The 12711-nt window shown below is 42.5% G+C and overlaps 1 long non-coding RNA gene across 3 annotated transcripts in view; it reads right to left on the bottom strand.

Annotated features, from left to right (window-relative positions):
- LOC133371262 (uncharacterized) overlaps nt 1-12711 on the bottom strand; it is a 384062-nt gene that overhangs the window by 358378 nt on the left and 12973 nt on the right. Inside the window, exons 2-3 of one of the 3 annotated variants that reach the window (XR_009759285.1) lie at nt 7008-7138; nt 3346-3593 (exon numbers count right to left, since the gene is read on the bottom strand). The exons of the other annotated variants lie outside the window; for them this stretch is intronic. This is a non-coding gene — a long non-coding RNA (uncharacterized LOC133371262). Of the gene's footprint in view, nt 1-3345; nt 3594-7007; nt 7139-12711 lie in introns of those variants that run through there. 3 annotated transcript variants of the gene reach the window in all.

Below are 12711 nucleotides of genomic sequence, written 5' to 3'. Positions count from 1 at the left end.
TCTTTTAAGACAGTAGTGAGCAGCAGCTTGATAAGCAGTTATTAGAATGTGGTTCTCTCCATGCCAAGAAAGACTTTGCCTGCTGATTCTAGCAGAGACTAGGTTCATAACCGCATCATACATTGAAAGCACCATGATACCATTTTTACTGTCATGGCTTCCCACCACTAGTGTAGTGGCAAATTGAGAAGTGCAGAGTCCCTTCGTGATGGTCACAGCCATGCCCCCTCACAGCCCTTCTAAGGTTATTCACCAATAGGCAAAAAACCTTGTGGTTTAAGAATGTATACCTATAGCCAACAGATATTTCTATCAAACTTTAAAAAGCAGGGAAATCGAGGAGCTATAGTGAATGCACCAGGGGAGCAGGAGACCTGACCTCCTCTCTGAGATATTGTACTGCCCTACAAATTTGTAAAAATGCAAACACAATTTGGGTTGGTCTTTTAGAAGTAGGAACTAAAAAAAGGCATGCTTGCAGTTGCCACTCACTGCAACTCTTCTCAGTGGGAGACATACTCTTCTTTCATGTTGATTAGTTTGTAATATGCTGGAGATGCTGAGACCTGGCTCCCCAAAAGTAATAGGTCTAAGAGCTCCCTGGGACCCTAGATGACTACACCCCTGCTTCCCACAAAGAATTCTGGGAATTGTAATTTATTAAGGGTGCAAAAGTTGTTAGGAGACCCCTATTCCCCTCACAGAGCTACAGCTCAAGAGTGGTTTAGCCAATTAGTGGTTTAGTCCAGAAATTGCAGCTTTATAAGGGGAATAGGGGTCTCCATATAACTCTCAGCACCTGTTATGATAAATCTCCATCCCTATCCTACTCTAATGAATCAACCATAAATGAGTAGAACAGGATGAGAGTGTGTAGGTCCCATTACTTCAGCAAAGGGAACATTTTCCATCTTCCCCTACACAACACCTGACTGGTTCTCTCCCCCAGTATGAAGTAGTGATTAGAGTGTTGGACTGGGACCTGGGAAACCAGGGTTCAAATCTCCGCTTGCCTATGAAGCTCACTGGCGACCTTGGACCAATCACTGTCTCTTTGCCTAGCCTACCTCACAGGGTTGTTGTGAGGACAAAATGGATAGGGGGAGAATGAGGTTCTTGGAGGACAGATGGGATAAAAACATAGCTGTAATAATTTGATAGTTTATTATCATTATCTTAACTTTTTGCCCTTTTTCAAAAAGGTTATGAATAGTCAGAAGGCGCAGCTTATGTAAAGAGTGAAACAATGAAATTAAACAATAATTTATTATTAATAAACCAATGTTAATTATTTAGATTTCTAGCCCATCTTTCACTGGTTTACATTTCCAAGGCAGGTTACAATATACAATGTAAACCATGAAACATCACAATATGGATTAAACATAAAAATAAATGTCAAATAAAAATTCAGAACAACAATTGCATTACAAATCTGGAAGACAACCCATTCATCTCCAGCCGGCCTTACTTGACGTCGTCCCACTGTTAAGACCTAGACAAAGTTAAGTCTTCAAACTGGTGATGGAAGGTAAGCAATGACGGTGCCAGTTGGACCTCACACGGGAAGGCATTTCATAACCAGGGTGTCGCCACTGAGAAGACCTTATGCTATGTCACCATACTTGCTCAGTAATAATGTGACAATGAAAAGGACCTGAGTTGTCCTTGAAAATCATTTGCCTCAGTGTAATTGAATATCTTTCCCAACCCAGTGCAGGATATGCCATGGGCAGTTAAGTGCTCCAAGACGACAGCTTTGCTCTGCTCCAAGTTTTACTTTCTCCCACCCCAAACTCTGGATGTAGAATATCCCCTTCCTTGCTTTCCTGCTGCCAGTGCTTCCCCCTTTCTCTGTGCCAGAGGTGGGGGACCTATGCCCATCCAGTTGCTGTTAGGCTCCATTCACCATCACCCACTAGTCATGGTGACTGGGGCTGGTTGGAACTGGATCCGGAAGGCTACCAGTTCCCACTCTCCATAACAGAACAGTAAAATGGGCAATCATGGTGTTACTCATTGGTTGTAGGTGCAATGGCTCACAAGGATAGGCAGGAGGTGAGATATAATGTATTGGATGGCTGTACCATAGGTACAGAGTTCCCTCTTTGTGGTGAATTGGGCTCTAGTCCTTTCCCACTAATCATCAGTGGTGGCCGGTGCCCACTGAAACTGGTAGGGCGGAAAGCAGGGAGCCCAACAATAGGTGGCGCCAGAGCCAATGACAGACAGTCAGAACCAATGCGAGGCAGAACCAACCAATTCTAGGTGTTTTTCTTCTTCCTTGCTGAACAAGAGCAACACTGAGAGAAAGGCTGAGGAAGCTGACAGCCAGTGCCATCCCATGGGCTGAATGTAAGGAAGGTAGGTAGGTGGGGGCGGGGGGCAGGGGGAGGACTGGGTTGTCCTAATAGACCAGTCCCCAATTCTAATCATGATGCTATCATTGTGTGATTTCCCCCTATTTGTTTTTAAGTATAGAACCAATGAACTACTGAAGAAATCTAAAGGTATGTGTAGGTGTATAGAGAGAATATATATATATATATATAAAGACAGTTTTGAAAGCAACAAACAGAACTTCACTCAAGCTTGCTCTGGATCCCTATAAGGATTCCGTTAATCACCTAATATATATATATATATATATATATAAACATAATTGTGATTAACCAAACAGAAGTTTTTATTATATTAACAAAAGATGCTCTATAGTAAGTAAACTGTCTTATCTGTATACCAAAGCAACTTGCATCCAACGAGGATCCAGTCTTCTTCATTCAATTTCTCCATCATGCACAACAACCACCCAAGGTACGCAATGTTTTTACAAGAGAAGATTACAAAATACCAACTTACTATAGAGCATCTTTTGTTAATATGATAAAAACCTCTGTTTGGTTAATCACAATTACATTTATATATATATATATATATTCAACTAAGTCCTACTCAAAGTAGACCAACTGAAATTGATGGACCCGAGTTAGTCAGTCATGTCTATTTTACTTCAGTCTAGTCTGAGGACGGCTAACACTGAATACCACCCATGTTAATTAATGAATACTGTAAAGCTTGAAGAAAAGCCTGAAGTTGGAAAATCCATACTATTGACATAACAGAACAGAACATCTCATGTACAAAGGTGGATTTCAGGAGGAAATACATAAAGCAAAAAGTGATGACTGCAGCAGCTAATGTAAGCTTTAATGGAATTGCTTTTTCCCCCTTAAAAACAGAAGAGTTGGAAAAAGAAATTGAATTCAAAACAAATTGTACTATTTTATGTATATATATATATATATATATATATATATCCCCATAAAGCTTATACACTGTATGGATGTTATAGCTATTGTTGCATTGTTCATATCATATTTTTATTTCACAACGCTGTGTCAGGTTTCTCTGCAACAACAGTCTAAGGCTGCCTGGTCTGGAACATCACCTGTATTATTACCCAGTACAGCAATCTTTGGGCTTTCAAAAACTAGTGTGTAGAGACCTCATGGAATGATGCTTGCACAGATTTTATAGCAGATATTTCCATAGCAAGGATGACTTATTGAGAGGGGACCTAGATAAGAGACAACCTAGAGAGAGATTAAAGTAAAATGAAGGATAAATTAGTGGGCAAAATCTAGGGCAAATTAGGTGCTTTTGTGTCCATTATCACGATCTTCCCACCAGCATCATGCTGGCCCAGGTTGTAGACTGACATTATACAGAACCGGGGAGCCAACCCTTATGATCCTATTGCATTTGCATCATGGACCCACAACTGTTTAAAGTGGTCACACAGTCAATACCTCCCAACACCCCCTCCAAAAAAACACTCTTATAGTGTTTTCATAAAGCACAGCAGTATTCTGCATTGGTTACTATGTGAGATATTCACATAGACTTTCCCTTCTCAATAAGATCATTCAATAACATCCTTCCAATTTGCCTGGACCTGAAGGATATCTTCCCTCTTGCTTTCCATTTCAGATTCCTGCTCATCAGCAAGCAACATAATTCCATAACGAAGGAACATTCAAAAGACATGGGGCAGATATCTTCCAGTTCCACCCAGACCATGAAACATACTAAGCTTCACGGAGTTCAGCCCAACAAACAATACTGAGATGGCAGCTGCATAATGAAGCTGCGAGTCTAAAACCTTGGTGGCAGTGACTCAAACTTTCACAGAAAGACAGAAAATGGCAGCTGCAATTCCATGAGTCAAACCAATGATCTGCTGAAGAAATATAAAGGCTGAATTACTTGACTAGTCTGCATGTGTCTGAGTGCTGGTTGTCCCCTGCCTTCTTTGTCCCATGTTTATGTCTCAAGAATAATCTATCATTCATTGGTAGGAATACTTTCAAAATTCTACCCATTGGAATTTGTTCCCAGATTTGGGGGGTCCGGTTCACTTGATCTTGTTCATTTATCAGCACTAATGCATAGTAGTTCTGTGTTCTGGCTCTGTGTGAGGCAATTCAGCCCCCCTCCTTCCTGAGCCAAAGTGTGATATCAATAAATGAGATCTCCAGAGGCAGCGCTCTAGGCCATGTTGTAAGGCCTAGCATTGGAAAGGCTGGTGAAACATTGCTAAGTTTTTAAAAATGTACAGTCAAGAATGAACACCACTCAGTCAGCTCTTAATTATTTTAAGACAAGGCAGAGGAAGAGAAAAACTCCCACTTGGCACCTTCAAAAATGTTAAACTAATATGGATTATGGAGGAAAATGAATCCCTTTTGCTTCCCCCACAAAAAAACTGTGGACCTATTTGGCAGCCTTTGGAGAGACTCCTTTGCCTTCAAATTTTATCCACTCTGGCCAAAAAGGGAAACAATTATAGCCATTTTTATATCTGCCTATCTAAACAAAGGGAAGTGCAGTCCTTGAATTGCATATTGAAGTGGACAGAGCACAGAGCCAAACCCGTAAAGAAGCAAGGGGGCTTTTGTGGTCTGTGCACACATCTAATGCAAAGTCTTCTGTTATTCTCCTATTTGTTTTTAATTCTGGATTTAGTTTAGATTAAGAATGAGCAAAAGTGGCTTTCTAAAATTCTCCATAGTATTTGTAGATGGTGAAATGGGGGAGGCACACCATATTTTCAGAAAGAAGATCAATTTCTGCAAGACTTAGTCTACAAGAGACTTTGTATGGGGGGGGAGAGATGGCTGCCCCCACAGGTTCATGGAAATAGCCACATTTTTCACCATACATTTACTCAAAAAGGGACTGTACATTATAATATATGCTCAGCTCCTGGGAGTATTTTAACTTCCTGGGCCTTTATTATTATTTTTACACTCCATGCAAAGTCAGTGAGGTCACTGGATGCTTCAAGAAGCTATAAAATGTTAAGAAAGAGGGCAGCCCTTACACCACTTGATATCAGTCGTATTAGTGGACCTACAAATGGATCAGCTTCTAGTTTAAGCACACTGATCTACATTTATAGATTGCAATTCAAATGCAGCGGCAAGACTGCTCACTGGGGCAGGGTATCACCAATATGTCACCTCTCTACTGAAAGAATTGCACTGGCTGCCCATATGCTACTGGGCCACGTTCAAGGTTCTAGTCATGGTGTACAAAGCCCTATACAGCTTGGAACCAGGATACATGAAAGACCGTCTTATCCCTTCTATATCCAGTTGATCACTGCACTCTGCAGATGAGGGCCTCCTGCAGATACCATCTTATCAGGAGGTCAGTTCTGCACAACATAGGAAATGGACCTTTACTGTGGTGGCACCTACCCTGTGGAATTCCCTCCCCTTAAATATTAGACAGGTGCCATCTGTTATCTTTTTGGTGCCTACTGAAGACCTTCCTCTTTCAACAAGTCTTCTAAGTTGAGACCTTATCCCAGTCTGTGTCTATGTAGGAAATGCTTATTATTATGTTTTTAAACTTTTTTTAAAAAAAGAAATATGTTTTTAACCTTTTCTCAAAAAAAAGTTTTGAAAGTTTTAAAAAATGTTTTAAAGTTGTTTTGTTTTAATGTATTTTAAACTCTCTTTTTATGATGTTTTGAGATTTCATGGTGCTTTTGTTTGCTGCCCTGGGCTCCTGCTGGGAGGAAGGGTGGTATATATATCAAATAATAAATACATAAAATTCATGCATAGATCCTGGGAACCAAAAGCATTCCCAACAATAGAGAGGCTGGAATCTTCTAATATTTCTAATTTTCACAGTATCTTCCATTAAAATAGAAATCATCTCAAATATGTACCTAAATATCTATTTTCTCTCAAAATACTTATTCAAAAGTATTAATATATTTTAATTGAAGCATATTGACCGGGTGGCTCTGAAACGTCCTCTCCCCCTGAATAGAGCTCCGATAGCACCCTGGTTTACACCACGGTTGCGAGGTCTGAGACAGGAGGCGAGACGCCTAGAGCGTCGGTGGTGGAAATCTCACTCTGAAGACGATTGGACACTGGTTAGAGCAGCAATAGCTGCCTACCAGATGGCAACAAAGGCAACAAAGAGGGAATTCTTTGCTGCCTCTATTGCGTCTGCAGAGTGCTGTCCCAGGAGGTTGTTCCAAGTGGTCCGAAGCCTGGTCGGTCCACTTGCTCAGGAACCCTTGCAGCACTCTAAAGCCTCATGTGACACATTTGCTAAACACTTTGCCGATAAAATCGAGCATCTGAAGAACATGATTCCACACGCCGTGGATACAGAAAGCAGGCCAGAGTCGGCCAGTTGCAGTCCGGTCCGGTGGGATTGGTTTCGGCCCCTCCCCTCTGAGGAAGTGGACAAGGTGCTCTCTACTGTGAAGCCAACCACCTGTCTGTTTGATCCATGCCCCTCGTGGCTCATCATGAGCTGCAAAGAGAGGCTGAGCGAAGGGATCAAAGCAGTGGTAAATGCATCCTTGGAAGAGGGTGCAATGCCATTAGCCCTCAAGGAGGCAATAATAAAGCCCATCTTGAAAAAGTCCTCCTTGGATCCCCAAGAGTTGAATAACTTTTGCCCAGTCTCTAACTTACCATTCTTGGGCAAGGTGATAGAGCGAGTGGTGGCCAAACAATTACAGACACACTTGGATGAAGCAGATTATTTAGATCCATTCCAATCTGGTTTCAGGACTGGACATGGAACTGAAACAGCCTTGGTCGCCCTGGTGGATGATATGAGGAGGGTGTTAGATAGGGGAGAATATACCTTCCTCGTCCTCCTGGATCTCTCAGCAGCTTTCGATACCGTCGACCACGGTATCCTTTTAGATCGCCTGGAGGGATTAGGAATAGGAGGCACTGTTTTGCGGTGGTTCCATTCCTATCTTTCAGACAGGCATCAATGGGTGGCATTGGGGGATGAGGTTTCAGACCCTTGGCCTCTCAATTGTGGAGTGCCACAGGGTTCTATCCTCTCCCCCATGCTATTCAACATCTATATTTATTTATTTATTTTATTTTATTTAATTTATATACCGACCTAAGCCAAAAAGGCTCTCTGGGCGGTGTACATAGTGGATAAACAAGAAAATATATGAATAGAACAAATATAAGAAAATCAAAAAGCAAAACAAAGAACAAAAACCAAACAACATCAGAATATACCAGTAATGAAATACTGTTTTAAAATACACTATAAAACAATTTTTTAAAAATAGAATATTTAAAATTTTTAAAATGCCGGAGTATAAAAAGGTTTTCACCTGGCACCGAAAAGATAGCAGCGTCGGCGCCAGGCGTACCTCATCAGGGAGACTATTCCACAATTCGGGGGCCACCACCGAAAAGGCCCTGGATCTAGTCACCGCCCTCCGAGCTTCTCGATGTGATGGCACTCGGAGGAGGGCCTTAGATGTCGAGCGCAGTGTACAGGTAGTTTCATATTGGGAGAGGCGTTCCACCAGGTATTGCAGTCCCATGCCGTGTAGGGCTTTATAGGTCAAAACCAGCACTTTGAATTTAGCCCGGAAACAAATAGAAAGCCAGTGCAGACGGGCCAGAACAGGTGTTATATGATAGCTGGGGGCTATCATCAGGAGATTTGGGCTGCAGTGCCACCAATATGCAGATGACACTCAGCTCTATCTCTCATTTAAGTCCTCACCAGAGTTGGCTGTGGATACCATGTCCAAGTGCCTGGAATCAGTAAGTGACTGGATGGAGGGGAATAGGCTGAAGCTGAATCCTGACAAGACCGAGGTATTGCTCGTGGGAGGTAAGAGGAGATTGAGAGATATAGACCTGGTGCTTAATGGGGTGAGGTTACCCCTGAAGGAACAGGTCTGCAGCCTTGGGGTCATTCTTGACTCCCAGTTGTCCATGGAGGCTCAGGTTTCAGCAGTGAGCCGGGCAGCTTGGTATCAATTACATCTGATACGGAGGCTGCAACCCTACCTTCCTGTCCATCTACTCCCACGGGTAGTACATGCCCTGGTCTCCTCCTACTTAGACTACTGTAATGCGCTCTATGTGGGGCTACCCTTGAAAACAGTCCGGAAATTGCAGCTGATACAGAATGCAGCGGCACGTCTGATTCAGAACAGCTGCCGCCATGATCATATCACTCTGGTGTTAATAGATCTACACTGGTTACCAGTTGCTTACTGAGCCCAATTCAAGGTGTTGGTGTTGACCTTTAATGCCCTATATGGTTTCGGCCCAGTTTATCTGAAGGGGCGCCTCCAGCATCATCAGTTATGCCGCCTGATGAGATCAGCCACACAAGACCTCCTCTCGGTCCCACCAGTTAAAACTGCTAGACTGGTGCGGACCAGAGAGAGAGCATTTTCAATTGTGGCTCCCACCCTCTGGAATTCCCTGCCTTCTGATCTTCGCCATGCCCCCTCCCTGATGGGGTTCCGCCGGGCTTTGAAGACCTGGCTATTCAGGCAGGCCTATAGGATCTCGGGGTGGAGTAATTTTTATGCTGTTATTAACTGGAATGGGGTTTTAGATTAATCATTGATTGTGGTACTTTTATATTGTGTTTTATGGTGTACTGTATGTCGCCTAGAGTGGCCGTTAATTAACAACCACCACCATAGAATTTAAAAACCATGAAAAATACAATTTGAGCGCAATCCAGTGGATACGTAAGTTCTGGTCCACACATTCATCCAAGATATGTGGATAGAGATGTCCACATTTTCATGCAGTCATTTGGAATCACCAAACACTGCAAGTGTCCCTACATAAAACAGGAAGTTGTCTACTCTGCAAGGCCTCCTCACAAGGAAAAAAAAGAGGGATAAAAGGTTAAATGGAAAGCTTGTGCAGCTCCAAGTTCACCATCCCCTAAAAGCTGCACTTTTGGAGCGATGCGAAGGCTTATTCATCAGACATGCTTTGATTTATGTGACATTATTTCATAATATTTTAGCAATAGATCCCACCACAGGAAATAATAAATCAACAATTGCCCTTGCTATCAGCAGGATAGTTTTCATTTCTGCTGCAAACAGGAAATTTTTACAGGATATGTGATTCATCCCTGAAAGGACAGGCATAGTTGCAAGAGCCTCACATGGGAAATAATGATAGAAACCATTTGCTGATACTAACATTTTCAACTAATTGCCTCAATTGGCAGGCAGCAACATGAGAGTGAGAGCCTTGTAGGCTTTTCTCTGTTTCTATGACTCATCTGCACTATACATTTAACACACTATGACACCACTCTATGCAGTCATGGGTTTCCCCAAAGAATCCTGAGAACTGTAGTTTGTGAAGAGTGCCGAGAGTTGTGCTGAGACTCCTCTTCCCCTCACAGAGCTGAAGTTCCCAAAGTTGCTTGCGAAGAGGGATTGACTGGTAAACCACTCTGGAAACTGAAGCTCGGTGAGAATAGGCATCTTTTAACAACTCTCAGCACCTTTAAACTACAGTTCCCAGGAAACCTTGGGGAAGTCATGATTGTTTAAAGTAGTATAATACTGCTTTATAATCATGGCACATGCGAGATCCAACTCTGGTTAACTGCTGATGATGCAAGGGGAAATTACAAACAATGCAACCTCTTCAACAGCATCAAAGGAAAAGCCATCTGCATTATGGTGGCTACATACACTTACAGAGCAAGGGTGGGGAACCTCAGGCCCAGAGGCCAGATGCACCCCAATCCCTCTCTATTTGGCCCTTGGGACTCTCCCCAAGCATGCCTCTTTTCCTCAGGCTGAACCCCTCTCTGGTCCAGATTCTCACCTTTCCTCAAGTTATTTTTTTTTACCTTGCTAAAATGTGTGCTTGAACTCTACTAATGACTCTTCCTTACCTGGATAGAGGACAGAGCATGTGCAAATTGTATGTTTGTTGCTCTGCCCACTTCTGTCCCTAACCCTACCATACACAGCTGCACAGAGTGATTTAATGATCAATCCCTCTTCCCAGAGAACTCTGGAAACTGTAGCTTTATGAAGGGAATAAGGGTATCCCAACAACTCTCGGCACCCTTAATGAACTACATGTCCGAGGATTTCTTGGGGAAAGGCATGACTGCATAGAGTGCTATAACGCTGCTTTAAATGTATAGCGCAGGGCTATTCACATTGATAACCTGTACAGGAGGGAGGAACCTGTTCTGGCTGGCAGGCCAAATCTTTGTCTTCCCTACCACTCACAGGCCAAACTTGACAGGTGGGCAGGGCCATCCACCTGTCAATCAAATGATGCAAGGGGAAATGACCTAGAATTAGGAGTGAGCAGTGAAGTGGCCAAGTTTGCTGATGATACTAAATTGTTCAGAGTTGTTCAAACAAAAAGGGATTGCGAAGAGCTCCAAAAAGACCTCTCCAAACTGAGTGAATGGGCGGAAAAATGGCAAATGCAATTCAATATAAACAAGTGTAAAATTATGCACATTGGAGCAAAAAATCTTAATTTCACATATACGCTCATGGGGTCTGAACTGGCGGTGACCGACCAGGAGAGAGACCTCGGGGTTGTAGTGGACAGCATGATGAAAATGTTGACCCAGTGTGCGGCAGCTGTGAAAAAGGCAAACTCCATGCTAGGGATAATTAGAAAAGGTATTGAAAATAAAACAGCCGATATCATAATGCCGTTGTATAAATCTATGGTGTGGCCGCATTTGGAATACTGTGTATAGTTCTGGTCGCCTCATCTCAAAAAGGATATTATAGAGTTGGAAAGGGTTCAGAAGAGGGCAACCAGAATGATCAAGGGGATGGAGCGACTCCCTTATTAGGAAAGGTTGCAGCATTTGGGGCTTTTTAGTTTAGAGAAAAGGCGGGTCAGAGGAGACATGATAGAAGTGTATAAAATTATGCATGGCATTGAGAAAGTGGATAGAGAAAAGTTTTTCTCCCTCTCTCATATTACTAGAACTCATGGACATTCAAAGAAGCTGAATGTTGGAAGATTCAGGACAGACAAAAGGAAGTACTTCTTTACTCAGCGCCTAGTCAAACTATGGAATTTGCTCCCACAAGATGCAGTAATGGCCACCAGCTTGGACGGCTTTAAAAGAAGATTAGACAAATTCATGGAGGACAGGGCTATCAATGGCTACTAGCCATGATGGCTGTGCTCTGCCACCCTAGTCAGAGGCAGTATGTTTCTGAAAACCAGTTGCCGGAAACCTCAGGAGGGGAGAGTGTTCTTGCACTCGGGTCCTGCTTGTGGGCTTCCCCCAGGCACCTGGTTGGCCACTGTGAGAACAGGATGCTGGACTAGATGGGCCACTGGCCTGATCCAGCAGGATCTTCTTATGTTCTTATGACTACCATCAGGACTCCAAAGCACTACAAAGAGCTTGCCCTTTGTAGTGTCTGCAGCACTGCTGAGAACAGTGTATAGGTGGTGACTTCAGGCCTGCTTTGTGCAGGGATGAGCTGTGTGTCTGAGTTCCCCATGGGCAACTTGGCAGCACAGCTGATCCAGCAATGTATTTACCTGTCCCACACTGGATATCACCTACGATATCCCGTGTGGGACAGGCGGATGTGGTCTGGGGGAAATGATCTCACAGGCCAAATTGGGACCTATGTTGGCGATTGGGTCAGAGGTTGCCCACCCCTTTACTGATTTTTAAAATTTTATTTCACAATTAAATAACTTGGATAAATGCATCTACATTCACTGAGAACAAAGCTACATTTTTACCACACATGTCCAATTAATCTCCTTAAGAATTAACATTTCCCCATCTTTTATAGAACTAATTAAATGAATGTGATAACCATCTCCAAATCCAAAAATACATAAGATTCTATCTTTAGCCTACATTAATTTAATTCACTTCATTACACCTAAAACACCGTCCTTACAATAGCATTTTTAAAAATAAAAATAGTTTAATTCTAACACCCTTTCCTCCTCTCTGCGTAGTTCTTATCCAATATGTTAATTTTTTGAATGCAATTCAAGTCCAATGCTTAATTTACCATTTCATTATTTTGGTATCGCTACCGTTTTTGCTGTTCTCAATAGCTATGGTTATTCTTTCTACATTTCTGATCCAATTCTATCCACATACCCCAATAAAATTCTGATAGGGATTGTAGTCCTGTTAAGACCTCTTACTTACTTAATCTTCATCACTATCTGGATGCAAATTTTTTAATAACCAGACATTTCCACAAAATGTGTATCATGTCTGCTAGGGTTGGAGGAGAAATTCATTTCAGTTCACGTTCAAAGCTAAATCTATCAAATTCCCACTTTCTAAAACAATATAAGAACTCAAGCATAGCCAGCCTTCAAAATTTGCACTTACCCA

This window comes from Rhineura floridana, chromosome 16 (assembly GCF_030035675.1).
Source record: "Rhineura floridana isolate rRhiFlo1 chromosome 16, rRhiFlo1.hap2, whole genome shotgun sequence".
NCBI lineage: Eukaryota > Metazoa > Chordata > Lepidosauria > Squamata > Rhineuridae > Rhineura > Rhineura floridana.
The sequence above is the reverse complement of the archived record's forward strand: the minus strand, read 5'-3'. Positions and strand labels throughout refer to the sequence as shown.